This window comes from Protopterus annectens, chromosome 12.part0, assembly GCF_019279795.1.
Source record: "Protopterus annectens isolate FY-2018-M chromosome 12.part0, PAN1.0, whole genome shotgun sequence".
In the NCBI taxonomy this organism is placed as follows: domain Eukaryota; kingdom Metazoa; phylum Chordata; order Ceratodontiformes; family Protopteridae; genus Protopterus; species Protopterus annectens.
This window is the reverse complement of record NC_056746.1, coordinates 823,697,795-823,710,796: the sequence shown is the minus strand read 5'-3', so window position 1 is coordinate 823,710,796 and position 13,002 is coordinate 823,697,795. Positions and strand designations below refer to the sequence as shown.

At 37.6% G+C, this 13,002-nt stretch overlaps 1 protein-coding gene across 1 annotated transcript in view; it reads left to right on the top strand.

Annotated features, from left to right (window-relative positions):
- The window catches only part of HELZ2 (helicase with zinc finger 2), a 1,911,095-nt gene that overhangs the window by 1,086,873 nt on the left and 811,220 nt on the right, over positions 1-13,002 (top strand). The window lies entirely within an intron of this gene.

The following is a 13,002-nucleotide window of genomic DNA, read 5'->3' as shown; positions in this document are numbered from 1 at the left end:
AGTTGAATAAGTAGGCTTACAATCAAGTAACAACTATCAAAAAAAAAACACAGAATGACCTGTGTAGGCATAGTATCATTTGCACTTATTTTTTTAAAAAAATGAATTCTTTCTCAGTTTTATGTAAGTACTTTACTTTAATATCAATAAACAAACACCCCTCCAATTAAAATTATTAATGGTGGATGAGAAGGATGTCCGCTATCTACGTTTCTTTTTAATCTATATATATACAGGATCTCTATTTCTTTCTCTTAAACAAAACTCATTCTACCATATAACAAAGATTGATAATACAGCCATACAATTAACTGCTTTTGCTGATTACTTAAATATTTACTTCATTCTACCTAGTACAAACTTGCTGAAAATTCTACACAATATTGACACCTTTTCAAATTTTTCTATCTAGAAGTTCAATTTAAACAAATCTTCCATCTTTCCTTTAAATCCTAATTATAAATTAATAAATTATTTCCCAACTTCAGAAATTAAAATTAGTAATTTGCTAATATATTTAGGTCTAACCTTTTACTATAATCCTACATGATTCTAGCAAGAAAACCTTGCTAAAACCTTGAAATGTTAGTAATGATACTCTCAAATAGAACAAATTGAAATTTCCATTACTTTCTAAAGATATCATTAAAATGAGTATTTTACCTAGACTTATTTCTATACATCTTTTCTAATTGTACATATTTTTTTCAAAACTGTCTACACAAACTTAAGCACATTTTTGGTAACCAAAATCTGTTGGAATCAATTATCATAAATTAACTCAATGAAAGAATCAAGGTGGTCTGAGTTTACCCAACTTAAAACTATATTATAACATAATTAACTCTAGCCAAACCAATTGACATCCTCTTTGGATAAAATTATGGTATAATCATATGCAAAAATATCAATGCAACCCAAATGCCCTCCCATTCTTAAATAAAGAAAGTTTCAAAATCCTCAAAATACATACATTCTTAATACATATAATACAAATCTTTCAAAACTTAAGCAGTATGCTGAGTCAATGAAATTTCTTCACCCTGTTTCAAACAATCCACTTAAACCCTAACTTCAAACTGAATAATTCAATGCTAAATGTATCGAATTACCGACTACTCAAAGTTAAACTTGTTATTGACTTCTTTATTCACAAAAATATTTAATTGAATGAAATATGACACATCTTCAATCTACCAAAAGGTTATACTACTCTACTAAGACAAATAAAATACTTCACTTTATCTACAAATAAAATGCTTAGCTTTAATTAACTGTATGAATCAAAAATAAATGATCATGATACAAAAGTTTGTAAATAATTATGAACTTATTTAGTGTCAAGAAAAATGGTTTCCAATAATTATAAATTAATTATGCTTTTTAAATTCCAAGAGTCTGTTGCTTACTCCAGTAAGGAGTAATCTAAACCTATCCATTACACAAAATCAAAAAAGGAAATCAATTCAACTAACTACTCCTAAAAAATATTTTTATATTCAGCAACAATGACTATTTGACCCTAACAATGGTTAAAAAATATTATTCCACTTACTCACCAAACTGCTCTCTCTCTCTAAATCTGGCAACACTGACCTACTACATATTCTTTGGAATTGTAGTTATTTATTGTGTTCCTTAAATTCAAGCTAAAAAAAGGGTAATTATAAATCCACCTTGTCATGGGAATTTACACTCTTACATATCCCTGCTCTTAACATATCCAAACATGATGTTCATATTTTCATCACTCTCTTTTTATTGATTAAACTATATATTACTCAAAATTGGCTTGACAGATCCAAAATGTCATGAGACAGATTCAGGGAATTAACATGTAAGTATACCAAAGCTCATAAACTTATAATTTACATTCAACACAAACATATAAGAAATACTGGGGTAAAAATTAAAAATGTGTCTTGTTAAAAACTCAGTTTCTCTGTGATTAACCAACTGCAATTATTAACACAACTATTTTAAGGCAAATGTTGTAGTCAAATTGTTTTTATTTTTTCTCAACTTATACTTTATTACTCTAAGATATATATCATCTTTTGATACATATAGCCTTTTGTATATAATTACCTATAATGCATGTCTGTTATTTTTTCTTTGTTAGCTTTACCTGTTGAATATTTCAGTTTGTTGTGATATAGAACCTCCAAATTATAATAAAAGGCATTACACATTAAAAAATATTTTTGTTCTGGATCAAATATTGTTTTCTCAAAGGAGGGTTGATTTAAAAGCACTTTTGGAAAAAACATGAATTAATGTGGCAGTTACATTTGAATGTTTCAGCTGACATCATTTCCATTAAAATGTTTTGTAATTAATAAAGGAATGCAAGGGAATGATGTAATTTTTATAACGTATAAGAAAAACGTTTATTTATGTATTTACATTTATTTACCTGGCTGTGCACTGCTCTCAGTGGACCATTTGAAATCACAGGGTGATTGGTTAATGTTTACTTGAAAGTGATGTTTAAAATAGTTCTGAAGAGTCATCTCATTTGGGAAACACAAAACACCCATGAATTACCACATAGGTGGCAGCCACCTTAATACAGAAGTGGTAATAAGAGATCTGGGGACCCAGGTAGATAGTAATCTCTCCTTTGACAATAATATTGCCAAAGTAGTTAGGAAATCCTTCTATGTAGCCCATCTAATTACTAAAGGGTTAGCATCTAGAAATAAAGAGGTTATAGTGCCCCTCTACTCGTCACTCATAAGACCCATCATAAAGTACAGTACCCCATTTGGGATGTACCTCACAAAACACTTCCAACAGCTGGATAGACCACAAAAGTACCTCACCAAGAGGATTACTGGCCTCATAAATATGTCCTATGCAGCCCGACTGGAAAAACTCCGGCTGTACTCAGTGGCATATCACTTACTCAGAAGTGATCTCTGCCTGACTTACAAAGCCATGTCCAACTCAGAATTGATGGATATGCTCCACCTAAAGAAATCCAAGTCACTGCGAGCCACTTGCTCTAGTGAGCTAAACCTTGCCACAACAATAAATAGAACATGCTGGAGGGATAGATTCCTGTCACAGAGACTCCCCATGCTTTGGAACAAAATTCCTAACTACATTAGGCAGAGCCCCTCACTAACTCTCTTCAAGATAAACCTTGACGAGTGGATGGGTAACAGAAAATACACCCTTGAGAGCACTTCATTGGCTCTTCTTGACAGAGGCTCAGTTAATTAATCAATGGGGCGGCAAAAGCTGGAACACTCTGGCTAGGCTTATAAATACCCTCGGGCAGATAGCCTAGTACCTACCTATGAACCTATGAACCTATAAGACATCTAAAGTACTTAAAATGCTAAATGATTTTTGAATAAAAGAAGAGTGCTTTTTATATGTACCACAAACTTTTTTCTGGTATTTATTTTTTTATTTTTTGTTAGTTGTTAACTGGTGTACTTTAATGGCATTTTTGATTTTTATCCTAAAGTACATGAACCACACAGCCAGCTCATACTATGGGCCACAATACAGTTTACATGTCAACAAAATGAAAGTAAGATGGCTTTTTTTTTAGAACTAAGAATTTCAAATACTGTAGCTTGACTTCAGTATGGAAAGCATCTGAAACCTAATACAAAGTTCAGAGATGAAGTGTACTTATTTTAATGAAATTTTGAGACAAGCCACATAAAAAAATAAACAGCTAAAAAAAAAGTTTATTTGGGTGTGTACAGATATAAATAGTCAGGATTTAACAGCCTTTACACTTTAAAAATTAAGGGCATTTTATTTTATTATTATTTTTTTTAATTTCAGAATCAGGTACGAAGAATCAAATAAACAATGAAAATTTGCAATCATGACTGAAAATGACATGTGCAAGAAATGTACCATTCTGATAGTAAAGAAATGTTAATAAAACGAAAACAGCAAACTGAGAAAAAAATCACAGGAACAGGAGTACTCAGCTTTCACCACAATAACAAGAACAAGGAAGTAGCCACGAACAAACAGGACTTTAACATTAAAGTCCTGTTTGTTCGTGGCTACTTCCTTGTTCTTGTTATTGTGGTGAAAGCTGAGTACTCCTGTTCCTGTGAGTAAAGAAATGTTGGCTTTTAAACAATTAGAGTATACAGAAGAAACAAAGTGACATCTAAAAGAGTTCCAATAAGAATAGGACTTTATTTAGCAAACTTTTTTTTTGTTTCATTTTCTCTCCTGCCCTCCCAATGACCCTATACATTCCCCATGGTGAGTCCTTGTGTTCATTATTTTCCTGGGGCAAGAACTGAGTGAGCTGGGAGTATATTGTTCTCTTCTGTGTACTTAGGTACTTGGTATTGGGGTTTACTTACTTTAAGGCCTAACCTGCTACTGTGTCTACTCACTAGCACATCACATGGTTCGGCATCCAACAGGCCATAGTGAGGTCATGCCAGTCACTTTTATAAGTAATGTATGCCTCTGCAGGCTATGCTTCCAGAAATTCTATGGAATCCTCCAGATATTCTGCCAAAGGAAGTGCACACTGGACATACACAATACACACCCCCCTCCTAGGGAGGTGAACATTCCTTTCCTTTCTGTGTCTCCTTTCACCAACTCTTCCAGGACTGAGAGCAGTAATCAAACTAAGTCATCTGGAGCATATCCCATTACAGAAATGGAGCTGGCACTAATCCAGGGATTTTAAGAAGCAAAATATCAGAGAAGAAATAACAAACAGGAAATGCATGCCTTTCTATGCTTTTTTGAATAACTCCTTTGCAAGAGGGAAGAAAGAAGAAGAGAAGAAGAACAAAGACAGAGGGACTTGGGATAAAAACAATCCAAAGAAATTTGCTTCATTGCTGTTGTCATGTGGAGTACCATTGTATAAAAATATGAACCTGAAGGTACTGCTTGGGCACTGGAGTTGAAAACGTCTGCATAGACTTGATAAATGTATAATTTTATAATTTGATATTGTAGAAAAGTGTGAAAGTGACCACAACGGAATGACTAAATATTTAGCATCATAGATGGTATAGTATTCTAGGCAATAAGACTGTGTATTTATGTCAGGGCAGACAATGTAATGTATTTGAATGTAATTATAGAAACTGTGCCACTATATTGTCATTATTTGGTAACTTCAGTGCTGCATTTTATAGTCATTCATTCTTATATGATGGACTCGCATCACAACCAGAAATGTTTTTTCTTTTTTTGCATTGTGCCTGTTTTGGATAATTTCTAGCTCCTGGAATATTGCCAGAGACTACTGATGATGCCTTTGTCAGCATGGCCAGGACTTGGACCCGCAGAAAGGTATGGGGCATCAGTTACTAGAATGCCCTGTGAGATAATAAGGAGTGAAAGAGGGGTGAAGTTGAAGCTGGATTTTTCAGCTAGCAAATTTTATAAGTCTTATGGCTGCGAACATAGCTAAAGAAGGCTTTATGGCTGTCCTTTGCATAGATGGCTATCTCAAACCTCAAACTTGGACTTTGTGGTTTTGATTAAACTGAGTTGCTTTTTTATTTTAATGATGATGGATCTAGCCTGTGGTGGGTTACTCTTCTGATATTTAGCTATGATTCTCTTCCTTTTACTGCAAAGCTTAGTTAGGTTATGGTTCTATCAGCTAGGTCTGTTTTGGGGATTAGCACTACACTTGCTCCAAGAGGGCACAGCTGCTTCTATGCTTGACTTGCTGGAAAAGGTTAGTGGTATACATTTCATAGGTGCATAGGTTCATAGGTTGGTACTAGGCTATCAGCCCAAGGGCCTAAGTAAGCCTAACCAAGAAGGTTCCCTGGGGCTTATGCCACCCAAGAAAGTTATTTTCCTGTGTCCCTGTCGAGCAGAGCCACCAAAGTGATCCCCGGGGTGTATTTCCTATTTCCCATCCACTTATGAAGATTTTTCTTGAAGAGTTCTAATGAGGAACTTTGCTTGACATAGATGGGTAGCTTGTTCCAGAGTATGAGAAGTCTCTGGGACAGGAATCTATCCCTCCAGCATGTCCTGTTTATTGTGGTGACAAGGTTTATGTCCCTAGAGCATGTAGCTCGGAGGGATTGAAATTTCTTTAGGTGTAGCATGTTCAACAGCTCTGGGCTTGGCATAGCTTTATATGTTAGGCAGAGATCACCTCTGAGTAGGCGATATGCTACAGAGTAAAGCTGGAGTTTTTTGAGATGGTCAGTGTAGGGCATCTGTTTGAGGCCAGTAATCCTCTTTGTGAGGCACTTCTATGGCCTTTCCAGCTGCTGCAGAGGTCTTGTGTGGTACATTCCAAAAGGGACATTGTACTCTATAATGGGTCTAAAAAGTGTCAAGTAGATGGGAACATTTACTTCTTTTTTCCTAGATGAAAACCATTTTGTTATGAGGTGTGCCACTTAGAAGGATTTCCTGACTACTGTGGTGATGTGATTATCAAAGGAGAGACTACTGTCCACCTGGGTCCCCAGGTCTCTTATCACACATTCAGCATTAAGTAGACTGCTGCCTATGTGGTAATTCATGGGTACAGAGTTTTTACCAAAGGGGATGACAATGCAATTTTTGGCATTGAACTTGAGGCTATGGCTCTGACACCAGGCATCTGTTTCAGTGAGGCCCTTCTGTAGGATGTCCACATCATTTAGGGACTCAACTATGGCTCCTAGTTTGCAGTCATCTGCAAACTTCATTAGCCAAAGGCCTTCTGTGTTAGCCTGTACTTCAGAGAAGTAGATACCAAACAGGTGAGGTCCCAGGACTGAACCCTGTGGTATTCCACTTGTCACTAGTTTGAAGTCAGATTTGGAGTCTGCAACATTTACAGTGTGGGTTGTGTCAGTGAGCCCACTGGCAACCCATCTTGTGCCGTAGGGATTTATACCTAGTTTAGTGAGTTTAGCTATAATTCCAGAATGTGGGATGGTGTCGAAAGCCTTGGCAAGGTCAAGATAGGCTGTGTGAACCACCTTACCCTCATCTACAGCTTTGGTGACTGCCTCAAAGAAGTCGATCAGGTTCAGGAGGCATGATCTGCCTTTCACAAACCCGAACTGAATGAGTTCCAGAGTTTGGGAGGTTACCAATGTCTTTGTTTATGAGTTCCATGATGATATGTTCCATGGCCTTCCAGACAATGCTCGTCAGGCTAATAGGGCAATAGTTCCTGGGATCAGTGGTGGCTCCCCCTTTGTGGAGTGGGATAACTGTTGCTGCGCATCATTCAGTGGGCACAAAGCCTGATGTGAAACTATGACTGAACATGGTGCTTAGGTGGGGAGCCAGTACGTTCTGAAGTTCATGTAAAATGCAGCCTGAGATGTTGTCCGGTCCCATGGATGCTGTGTTTTTGGCTTTAAGAGAATGCAGCTTTTACCTGCATAGTTGTGATTACAGGGGCTCTGCATTTCCTCATAGACAAGTTTAATAGGTTTGGGGGAATTAAGACTTGCTAGGGTATCACTTATAGTTAGGAAGTTTACATTGGATACATTTCTAAAAATTGTAGGGGCTGCTGGTATATCAGGTTTAAATTTTATTTCAAGGGAAACAGTTTTATGGTCTGAGCATGACTCACCCATATTAGTAAGGATAAGATCTAGATTGTTTTTGCTTCAAGTGGTTACTCCCACAAGTCTATGCTCCTGAATTAGGAAGTGTCTTACGTCAATGCTAGTTAGGCAGTATGCTGCAGTAGAACTTCTTCATGTCCAACTCATCATCAGACTAGAGTCAAGCTCAACAGGGTCTTCTTTCCCCACTGATTCTGCCAAGCCCATTCTCTTGGCTGTAGTTTCACTAGATAGTATATAGGGACAGTGGAAATCACATTCATCCATTCATGTGCATCACTAATTAGATGATGAGGCATTCAGCTACCTTAAGAGAGTCCCACCATTTAACCGCCCTTCATTGAATTTCTTCACTTTGACATTCAGAGCACCTGGCAGCAATCACATCCCATCAACACCCATCTTGGGCCATTGTGATGCTTTCTTTTAATTAAACAGTTGGATTCCCCGTTCTGCACAAGTTCTAAGTCAGCTGCTAGCTGCTGGATGATGTGGGGTGCCGGTCAGGACCGGTGCTTGCCACAGCAAGGGTGATAAACAGGAAGGGCCCAGCGAGCATCCAGAGTTGCCACCACAGTCCCCCAGCCCTCTTTTTAAAACAACTACATAAAACATAACTCAAGTAAAGTCCCTTACCACATTATAGTCAGTTATAGAACTCCCTGTGTGACCAAGATAGATACAGCACCAACTTAGAAGATCTGGAGTCACTCAGCATTAAACCCAATACCATTTTCTTGGGTGACTTTAACTATCCAAGTATACAATGGGAAACATACGTCACTACCACTAGTGCACACGTACAGGTGTTCTCACTCTTTGTTTATTCAAATGCTCTGGAACAACGTGTGAGACTATACACTAGAAGCGAAACCAATCTAGACCTTATCCTTACTAATATGAGTGAATCACCTTTCCCTGTCAAAGTTTGCAGATAATTGCAAGTTAGGAGCAACCACTGAATCCCCAAATGCCTCACATGTTCAGCAGGAATCTTTATTTCAAAATAATAACTGGTGACAGAGCTATGAACTAAATATAAATTCCAAAAAGTTCATTATTGTATACTTTTGGAAATCCACTACTCAACTTACCACATTGACAATACGCTCCTAAGAGTCAACCTTTAATTTGGGATTTTGCAATACGTATGGATATTAACTTCACATTCAACCATCATGTGTCCACATTGGTAAGAAAGTCCTTTTGTATTCTGCAGCTTGTAAACAAAGGTCCAGGGTTGTCATTGTCCCTCTTTAGTCATCAGGCCTATCACTAACTGTAGTCTTCCTTTGCAAATGTATCTGGCCAGGCATATGCAACAACTTGAATGCCCACAGGGGTTCCTCACAAAGAGAATACAAGACCTAAAATGTAAGTCTTACATGGGCCACTTCAGAATATTGTCACTGTATTCAGTATCCCACAGATTGCTGAGAGAGGACCTAGGTCTAGCTTTTAAGGTATCCACTAACCCTGTAATGATGGACCTACTGCATATCTGCAAGTCAATTGGCATCAAAATAGTCATTTGTAAGCTTCTTCTGTAACTTACAGTTTGGAGAAGTAAATACATCTCTCAGAAGTTACCACTACTCTGCAACAGACTCCCCCTCCATGTAAAATAAAGTTCATCCCTGTCTCTGTTAAAGTATAACCTAGATCTATAGATGAGAATGAGGAAATTTACCCCAGGGCTGCCCCCTGTGAACTACTTATAGACAAAGGCAGCAGTTAAATGCTCTTCTCAAAATATGCCCCCTATAAACAATCATTAGTATTCCCTAGAAATAATCATTGCCCCAGCCAAGACCAATAACCATTCTTCAGATAGTATACAATGTAGTCTTTGGAATTAGGCATGTTTAATTTTATCTAATGGGATAACTGGCTAGCTTAAAATGGTTCACAAGGGCAGTTAACCTACTATTCACATAGAAGCAAATTAACCTATCAGATATTGTGGTTATTGGAGAATAAATGAATGAGACATTAAGTCATATTCCAGTACCCACTTTATTCTCTTCAAGAACATGAGCAGAGCTGGAGCCTAGCAAAACACTAAATGCAGGTAACCAATCCTGGCTATGACTTCAATTTGCTACTGTGCCTGATCAATAATATGAACTGCCACAGTGGTACAAGTTAGCATAAAGAAATCTGTGGAAGCCCTACACTTTATTAACAGACATGAGCAAAAGTGATTTAAAATAATAATTATGAGGTAAGCAGAAGTTGGGGCACATGAATTTACTAAACACAACCACTACCTATGCAAATTACTTGGTAGTCATGCACTCAACGTTTTCTGTTTGTATGCTGATGCATGATTTATATAGCTAGATTTATATATGTGTGCAGCTATCTGTTTATATATATCTATATATCCGGGTCCACTTTGTAATCTCAAAATACTGAAATCTCGAATTTCAGTATTTTGAGACCACAATCACTAAAGCACAGAATCCCATAACCACACAATCCTGAATGTTATAATCTCATCCGTAGGCTATAAATACCCCCTATTACTTTAAGAGGGTGTATAGTGTACAAACAGAAAAATAGCTACTGCGACATATCCCCCACCAGGAGGTGTCAGTAATATGTATGAAACAACTGTGTAACAAAAGCAGAGCAAAGTGCTCATAATAGAAGGGTATATGTTTCACTTGGAACGAACTGCAAATGTAAAGAAGTACTGGTGCTGCAAGTTGGTCTGCTTTGAAGAGTAAAGGTAGGCTGATAACATTAGCTGTACCTACCGGTGAGCAGCTGGTAAAATCTGTATGCCATAACCATGCTGGTGACCTGTCAGAGCAGGAGAAATACAATTTGTGTAGTGAGCTTAAGCACAGGACTGACGTCTCTAGAGATTCACCCTGTTTGTTAGTGGAAGACACATTAGCTTTCACGTCAATGGATATAGTTCCTGATCTTCCCACTAGACTTTACTGCAACAAGTGGGAAGAGTACAAAGAAAACAAACAACTTTGTCAAGCAACCCACTCTTAAACCTCCACACTTTAAACGTACAAAACTACTCTATTAAGACAGGTACTTTTCTGGGGAAAAGAGTAGTAGATGTCAGCAGTGACAATACCGTAATAGTTTTCATCACTGCAAGCAACTTATTCGAGCTAAGCCATGCTACCATTTGGCTATTTGACCCCACAGTCTTTTATAAGGAGCTGAAATGTAAGCAACTGTATAACACTCACGGCTTGGGGGAGTAGTAAATTTGTCCCCTTACTGTATTGTATAATGTCATGTGGGATTGTGTCTTCCGTCTGCTGTCAGAGCGAGGATTTAAGACCACATTAAAGTACGTCTTATGTGACTTTGAAATAGCCGCAATCAAAAGTATACATTTGAAGATAAATGGTGTGAAGTCCAAAGGCTGCTTATTCCATTTCAGTAGAAATGAATGGAGGAAGGTGCAACAGCTGGGGTTGGCCTCATTATATAATACTGATATAACCTTTCAGTTAGCTGTGAAATCGCTAATAGTATTAGCTTTTTTGCCAGAAGGTGAAGTGTTACCCGCTTTCCACACAGTAAAGCAGACATTTCCTGCAGAGGGTAGGGAACTTGTGACTTACTTTGGCGATTGGTATGTGTTGGGAAGGAAAAGGAAGTTTGCTACTCGGACTACTGCCTTTTGTAGATTCCCTCCTTACCCTGTATTTCATTTTGGAATATGCATAATTTAATCTCTCTATTCCTCCCCCGAACACAAAGCACGGTGGAGGCATTGCACATTTGATTGAAATGTTTACTGGGTGCCAAGGCAATGGACTTGTCATTGAATGACAGGTGGTCATAATTCAAGCAACTATTGTGGCTTCTTGGCATATGGCCTTGGTTCATTCCCTGGTAACTAATGTGTGTGCCATCTTACATGGGGGCATAGTATTCCTTCTCTATCCTGCACGTACATGTGCACACTTTCACATGTACACCCCCTCATAATGTTATTACATGAAAGCAGCTTGGCAAAGACAAGTGCACATCCCCAACCTTTGAACTGCGCAATGTCCTTCTCATTCTGCATGGTGTTAGCATCGCAGTCATTCTCCCTCAGCTAGAGTCTGAAGCATTAGGGATACTAATAGAACCTGGGTTCCCTGAGTTGTTGTTAAGCTATTATCCCTCTATGCCATAGAGCTGACTTTAAAAACTTTTATTAAGTATCTTGTGACAGCTGCAAAACATGAATATCTAGAGTAACTTGGTTAAGTGTGTTTTATATGCAGTATTAAATAGACTAGTACTTCCACGGATACATACATTACATGAACACATACACTCACGCACAAACATACACAAACACATACACACACACACACACACACACACACACACACACACACACACACACACACACACACACACACACACACACACACACAATTACGAATACACAGACTCACAAATGCATGCATGTATACATGTACATGTGTATATATAAACACACACACACACACACACACACACACACACACACACACACACACACACACACACACACACACACACACAATTACAAACATAAAGACACACACATGCATGCATGCTTGTATGCATGCATGTGTAGATACAAGCACGCAAAAAAAAACATATATCCATGCACATTATGGAAATGTATTTAGGAATGTAATCCAAAAGTACACCACAATATAAAGATGAATGGAACAACTTTTTTTTTCTGTGCAAGGTAAATATGCTGATAAGAAACATGAGATTATAACCTGTAACAGTAGTAATACAAAATCAGATGTTTGATTTAGTAACTGTGAATTTAGTGAATAAGCATTACTTACATTTATGCCATGATTTATTTAAAGATATCCTTTAAGTGTTAGGAAACATCAGATCACCACCTACAATATTAAATCAAATTGTTTAACTGATAGTCAGATACATAGTGTAGAAGAAAGAATCTTTGACTATAACCCAGATGACCCTGGATTAAGTAGGGACCAACCTATGAACCCAAGTTCTAGAGGAGTTGACATAAGATAGTTTGAGCTCACCTATCCTGAATGAGGGTCATGGTCTGATCCACTGCAGTGCTCTCACCTACTCGAGAGAGGTTTATAGCATGCAGTGTATAGCCAGGGACGAACATTTTACTCTTTCATCTACATGGTAGCCTGCATGAGGCATGGACAGGAATATGCACACTCCTAGAGAAAGGCTTAGCAGGCCTTTGATTTGTAAGTGTGTAAATCAGCTGCAGGTGGAGGTGTTAGGGCTGGAAAAAAATATAATTCCTGGATGACTGCCATACTGGATACACTACTTATCTTGTGATGAGGAATAAATTGTCATAGTTGTGGCAGTGGCAAGACATTCAGTAGGCACAGGGGAAAGAAAATATTTAAAATTGTTAGTTGGTAATCATAACCTTTATAAAACTTCTTATCTTGCTATCAATTTATCTTCCCCT